General features: G+C 38.0%; 1 long non-coding RNA gene across 1 annotated transcript; it reads right to left on the reverse strand.

Annotated features, from left to right (window-relative positions):
* Positions 1–5,989: 5,989 nt before the first annotated feature.
* Positions 5,990–7,003, reverse strand: LOC130983158 (uncharacterized). Its single transcript, XR_009087267.1, has 3 exons — positions 6,635–7,003; positions 6,311–6,540; positions 5,990–6,229 (listed from the first exon to the last, which is right to left on the reverse strand). It is a non-coding gene; the product is annotated as an uncharacterized LOC130983158 (long non-coding RNA).
* Between the last annotated feature and the right edge of the window lie 280 nt (positions 7,004–7,283).

Genomic DNA, 7,283 nt, shown 5'->3' on the forward strand with positions numbered 1-7,283 from the left:
ACAATCCCCAGCAACGGCGCCAAAAACTTGGTGTACGAAATTGTGATCATTCTTGTATCATTTGTGATCAATGTTCTAATTGTGGCTCTTGTTAAATTCACAACTCCGTTCAACTAACCAGCAAGTGTACTGGGTCGTCCAAGTAATAAACCTTACGTGAGTAAGGGTCGAATCCACAGAGATTGTTGGTATGAAGCAAGCTATGGTCACCTTGCAAATCTCAGTTAGGCAGATTAAACATTGTTTATGGGTTCGAAGATTAATAATAAAATAGAAATAATAAAAGGGATAGGATACTTATGCAGATTCATTGGTAGGAATTTCAGATAAGCAGAATGGAGATGCTGTAGAGCTCACGGACGCCTGCTCTCCTACTGCTTCTACTCAATCCTTCTTACTCCTTTCCATGGCAAGCTTTGTATAGGGGTTCACCATCAGCTGTGGCTACTTTCAATCCTCTCGGGAAAATATCCTATGCGGCTGTCACTCGCACAGCTAATCAGTCTGGAGGCATCACCCATGGTTGATGGCTACATCCCATCCTCGCAGTGAAAACTAATGCTCACGCACTCTGTCACAGTACGGCTAATCACTGGTTGGTTCCCGCTCCTACTGGAATAGAATCCCTTGATTCTTTTGCGTCTGTCACTAACGCCCAGCAGGTTGCAAGTTTGAAGCACGTCACAGTCATTCATTACCGGAATCCTACTCGGAATACCACAGACAAGGTGAGACTTTCCGGATTCCCAGGATCCTACTCGGAACACCACAGACAAGGTTGGACTTTCCGGATCCTCATAAATGCCGCCATCTATCTAGCCTATACCACGAAGATTCTGTTGGGGAATCTAAGAGATACGCATTCAAGCTCTGTTGCATGTAGAACGGAAGTGGTTGTCAATCACGCGCGTTCATAAGTGAGAATGATAATGAGGGTTATCTAACTCATCACATTCATCATGTTCTTGGGTACGAATGAATATCTTGGAATAAGAATAAAACAGGAATTGAATAAAAGAAAATAGAATTGCATTAATACTTGAGGTACAGCAGAGCTCCACACCCTTAATCTATGGTGTGCAGAAACTCCACCGTTGAAAATACATAAGTAAAAGTGGTTCAGGCATGGCCGAATGGCCAGCCCTCTCCATGATCAAGTGACCGAATGAATAAAGAGATTAAAGTGGTCAAAAGATGTCAAATACATTAGTTAAATGTTCTATTTATAATAAACTAGCTCCTAGGGTTTACATGAGTAAGTAATTGATGCATAAATCCACTTCCGGGGCCCACTTGGTGTGTGTTTGGGCTGAGCTTGATCAATCCACGAGCTGAGGCTTCTCTTGGAGTTGAACTTTGAGTTATGACGTGTTTTGGGCGTTTAACTCCGGATCATGACGTTTTTCTGGCGTTTAACTCCAGACAGCAGCATGTACTTGGCGTTCAACGCCAAGTTACATCGTCATTCTTCGAATAAAGTATGGACTATTATATATTGCTGGAAAGCCCTGGATGTCTACTTTCCAACGCCGTTGAGAGCGCGCCATTTGGAGTTCTGTAGCTCCAGAAAATCCATTTCGAGTGCAGAGAGGTCAGATTCCAACAGCATCAGCAGTCCTTTTGTCAGCCTTTTTCAGAATTTTGCTCAAATCCCTCAATTTCAGTCAGAATTTACCTGAAATCACAGAAAAACACACAAACTCATAGTAAAGTCCAGAAATGTGAATTTAACATAAAAACTAATGAAAACATCCCTAAAAGTAGCTTAAACTTACTAAAAACTATCTAAAAAACAATGCCAAAAAGCGTATAAATTATCCGCTCATCAATTCCCCAACAGAATCTTCGTGGTATAAGCTAGATAGATGGCGGCATTCATGGGGATCCGGAAAGTCTAACTTTGGCTGTGGTATTCCGAGTAGGATCCCGGGAATCCGGAAAGTCTAACCTTGTCTGTGGTATTCCTAGTAGGATTCCGGTATTGAATGACTGTGACGAGCTTCAAACTCCTGAAGGCTGGGCGTTAGTAACAGACGCAAAAGAATCAAGGGATTCTATTCCAACCTGATTGAGAACCGACAGATGATTAGCCGTGCTGTGACAGAGCATTTGGACCATTTTCACTGAGAGGATGGGATGTAGCCATCGGCAAGGGTGATGCCTCCAGACGATTAGCCGTGCAGTGACAGCGCATAGGACCATTTTCCCGAGAGGATGAAAAGTAGCCATTGACAACGGTGATTCCCTACATACAGCTTGCCATGGAAAGGAGTAAGAAGAATTGGATGAACGTAATAAGAAAGTAGAGAGTCAAGAGGAGCACAACATCCCCATACGCCTATCTGAAATTCCCACTATTGATTTACATAAGTATTTCTATCCTATTTTATTTTTTATTTATTATTAATTTTTGAACTCATCATAAACCAATTTAATCTGCCTAACTGAGACTTACAAGGTGACCATAGCTTGCTTCATACCAACAATCTCTGTGGGATCGACCCTTACTCACGTAAGGTTTATTACTTGGACGACCCAGTACACTTGCTGGTTAGTTGAACGGAGTTGTGGAAAGAAAGTGCTGAGTTAATAAATGCACATACCAAAGAGCCAATATTGTTGATCACAATTTCGTCCACCAATATCTATGCTATGTAAAGATGCTAGAGTGAAGATGGGAATAACTGAGTATATCTCAGTTGAGCGACCAATCACCAAAATATCAATGGAAAAACAACAAGTGCAGGATGACCCCATCAAGAGGAGAGCACAGGAATTCCTCCCGGAAATCCCTCAAATTGAATACTGGGAGCATCTTGAAGCATCTGTTACCAAGTTGCAAGAAGCTATGGACCAAATAAAGGAAGAACAGAATAATCAAAATAGCATGCTTTGCAAATTGCTTGGGAAACAAGAAGAACAAAGGCGTGACTTGAAGGAACTGAAGCGTCAGAAATTATCTCTTGAAGGACCAAGCACCCCACAGACTAGAGGAACATCCACTTCCCAAAATAAAGGTTGTTGAGTCCTAATCTTAGCTTTACTTCTGTGATAGTTGTTCTTATAGGAATTTACCTTAGAAGTTATATAGGAGTAGTAGTAATTAGTATATCTATTTTGATTTTATTTCCAATTAAGCTATAAGTTATTTTTCTCATCATCATCAAACATGAATAAAATAGTAGATTTTTAGAATAAAGAGGCAATTTAATTTTTTTTTCGAGTTTTTAATAAGGAAAGTTCTAATTATTTATATGTGGTGGCAATACTTTTTGTCTTCTGAATGAATGCTTGAACAGTGCATATTTTTTATACTGAATTTCATGAATGTTAAAATTATTGGCTCCTGAAAGAATGATGAACAAGAGAAATATTATTGCTGATCTGAAAAATCATGAATTTGATTCTTGAAGCAAGAAAAAGCAGTGAAAAAAAAAAGTAAAAGAGATAGAAAAAGATAGAAAAAGCCAATAGCCCTTTAAACCAAAAGGCAAGGGTGAAAAGGATCCAAGGCTTTGAGCATCAATGGATAGGAGGGCCCAAGGAAATAAATCTAGGCCTAAGCGGCTAAATCAAGCTGTCCCTAACCATGTGCTTATGGAATGCAGGTCCAAGTGAAAAGCTTGAGACTGAGTGGTTAAAGTCGTGATCCAAGGCAAAGGAGTGTGCTTAAGAACTCTGGACACCTCTAATTGGGGACTTTAACAAAGCTAAGTCACAATCTGAAAAAGTTCACTCGGTTATGTGTCTGTGGCATTTATGTATCCGGTGGTAATACTGGAAAATAAAGTGCTTAGGGCCACGACCAAGACTCATAAAGTAACTGTGTTCAAGAATCAACATACTACACTAGGAGAATCAATAATACTATCTGAATTCTGAGTTCCTATGGATGCCAATCATTCTGAATTTCAAAGGATAAAGTGAGATGCCAAAACTGTTCAGAAGCAAAAAGCTACTAGTCCCGCTCATCTAATTAGAATCTGAGCTTCACTTAAAACTCTGAGATATTATTGCTTCTTAATTTCTTTTTATCCTATTTTATTTATCTAATTACTTGGGGACAAGCAACAGTTTAAGTTTGGTGTTGTGATGAACGGATATTTTATACGCTTTTTGGGGGGGTAATTTCATGTAGATTTTAGTATAATTTTATTAGTTTTTAGGCAAAATTTATATTTTTGGACTTTACTAAGAGTTTGTGTATTTTTCTGTAATTTCAAGTATTTTCTGGCTGAAATTAAGGGAGCTGAGCAAAAATCTGATTTAGGCTGAAAAAGTACTGCTGATGCTGTTGGATTCTGACCTCCCTGCACCCAGAATGGATTTTTTGGAGCTACAGGAGTCCAATTGGTGCGCTCTCAATTGGGTTGGAAAGTAGACATACAGGGCTTGCCAGCAATATATAATAGTCCATATTTTGTGCAAAGATAAATGACGTAAACTGGCGTTTAACGCCAGTTCCATGCTGTAGTCTGGCGTTCAGCGCCAGAAACAGGTTGCAAGTTAGAGTTCAACGCCAGAAACAGGTTACAACCTGGCGTTCAACTCCATAACAGCCCAGGTACGTGAGAAGCTTAAGTCTCAGCCCCAGCACACACCAAGTGGGCCCTAGAAGTGGATTTCTGCACTATCCATCTTAGTTTACTCATTTTCTGTAAACCTAGGTCACTAGTTTAGTATTTAAACAACTTTTAGAGACTTATTTTGTATCTCATGACATTTTAGATCTGAATTTTATACTCTTTGACGGCATGAGTCTCTAAACTCCATTGTTGGGGGTGAGGAGCTCTGCAGCGTCTCGATGAATTAATGCAATTATTTCTATTTTTCATTCAAACACGCTTGTTCCTATCTAAGATGTTCATTCGTGCTTCACTATGAAGAAGGTGATGATCCGTGACACTCATCACCTTCCTTAATCCATGAACATGTGCCTGACAACCACCTCCGTTCTACATTAGATTGAATGAGTATCTCTTAGATTCCTTAATCAGAATCTTCGTGGTATAAGCTAGAACATTTTGGCGGCCACTCTTGAGGATCCGGAAAGTCTAAACCTTGTATGTGGTATTCCGAGTAGGATTCAAGGATTGAATGGCTGTGATGAGCTTCAAACTCGCGATTGTTGGGTGTGATGACAAACGCAAAAGAATCAATGGATTCTATTTCGACATGATCGAGAACCAACAGATGATTAGCCGTGCTGTGACAGAGCATTTGGACCATTTTCACTGAGAGGATGGGAAGTAGCCATTGACAACGGTGACGTCCTACATACAGCTTGCCGTGGAAGGAGCCTTGCATGTTTGAAGGTGAGGAAGCATTATGTTACAGGAATTCAGAAGACAAAACATCTCCAAAACTCCAACATATTCTCTACTACTGCATAATAAGTATTTATTTCATGCTCTTTTACTTTTTACAATTAAAACTAAAAATTATTATTGATATTTTATCCTGACTAAGAGTTATAAGATAAGCATAGCTTGCTTCAAGCCAACTATCTCCGTGGGATCGACCCTTACTCACGTAAGGTATTACTTGGACGATCCAGTACACTTGCTGGTTAGTGGTACGAGTTGTGAAAAGTGTGATTTGCAATTTCGTGCACCAGATAATATCAAAAGGGACAATACATTCACGAAAGAAATAAACTAAAAAAACACAAACTTTTTATTTTACTTTTGGTAAATCAAAAAGACAATATATTTATGCTTACAACTTTTAAACGATACAAGTACTTTTGAAAATATTAAAGATAAAATTTTTTAAAATTGACTTATACTTATCAAAATTAAAAAAGTCTAATATAATCTAATTTTAAAAACTATTTACTAAACATAATTCTTATTGCTTATGCTTATTAAAATTATTTTTAATTTAACTTATCAAACAAACATACTACAACTTTTAAAAAAATATATTTTAAAAATTAATTTTTATAAATTATTCTCAAAAAATAAAAACTTTACCAAATAAAATTTTTGTATTTAATTTTTTGAGGCAAACATGGTATTTGTTTATTTTAATTGGTCGGTATTAACTAATCAACTAAAGAAAGAAAGAAAGAAAGAAAGAGAGAGGCGGGTATTCAGCATGTTATTGGAGCAATACACCAATAGTGAGTAAGAGGCCGCTAGCGCCTAATATAAATCTCCGGCTCAGTCACCTCCTGTAGGCCGTAATACTCCTCCTCCTCCTCTACTTCTATATGAGGGCTTTCAGACTGCAAAGGTGGTAGTATATATAGTTAGCGATAAACACAATATGGTAGAGGGGAAAAAATTATGAGGCTTCAAAATCAAACCTCCTCACTAAGCAGTTCAGCTTCACTCAAAGGGGAAATACACAAGGAATGGTCGTGCTGCATTCCTATTTCCTCAAAGACATCAAAGTCAAGAGGAGGCGGCTCAACCACGGACTTTGAAATGTCAGAAAGGGCCTTCCTTCTAGCGGTGACAGATTTCTCAGAATGCCCATTGATAGAGACATCAAGGCCTTTCTTTTCACATTTCTTCGCCTTCCCGGAAACTGCACCTGCATGCCACCATCAAGGATTAGCCTACAAACGTTAAACACCAATAGAGATTGTGATGCAACATTCTTGGAACCAGTGAAACAATAACTATACCCTTCAGGTTCCGTTCTTGAATCAGCAATCTTGAATCAACAGAGACATCAAGAGCTTTCTTTCCACCAGCCTGATTAATGGGCTTTCCTGCCTCTATGTTTCTATAATTCCTCAAGCGTCAGAGGATTTGTACTTTAAATTTTTCTTAGGTAGGGAGAAGATCAGACTTGATAGCCACGGGAGAGGATCAGCGACGACGATGGGAGACCTTCCGCGACGAAAGGAAAGGATGGCGACGGCGCTGGTTGACGGGAGACCTTCAGCGACGGTGGCGCACGGGAACGACTTCGGCAACGGCGAAGCTTGCACTTTGAGATTTCAGCGACAGAGGATTGGAACTTTCAATTTGCACGTAAAATAGACATTTGGGGGTAGGGTTTTCTAAAACTTATATAAGTTCTGAAAATTGAAAACCGTGCTAACAAATTTATTAATTGTGATTGAACTAAAATAATTGTTTTATAATAAAATAATAAATAAAATATAAATAAATATACTAAAATATAATTATATTTTAATTTAAATCTTAACATATTATTCAAATTAAAAGAATAAAGTGTTATAATTTTATCTAAATATAAATTAAATAAATATTTAAATATTAAAAATAAATAATTAAATATTAAAATTTATTATTAATTATCAAAAT

The sequence above is a fragment of the Arachis stenosperma genome, chromosome 5 (assembly GCF_014773155.1).
Source record: "Arachis stenosperma cultivar V10309 chromosome 5, arast.V10309.gnm1.PFL2, whole genome shotgun sequence".
NCBI lineage: Eukaryota > Viridiplantae > Streptophyta > Magnoliopsida > Fabales > Fabaceae > Arachis > Arachis stenosperma.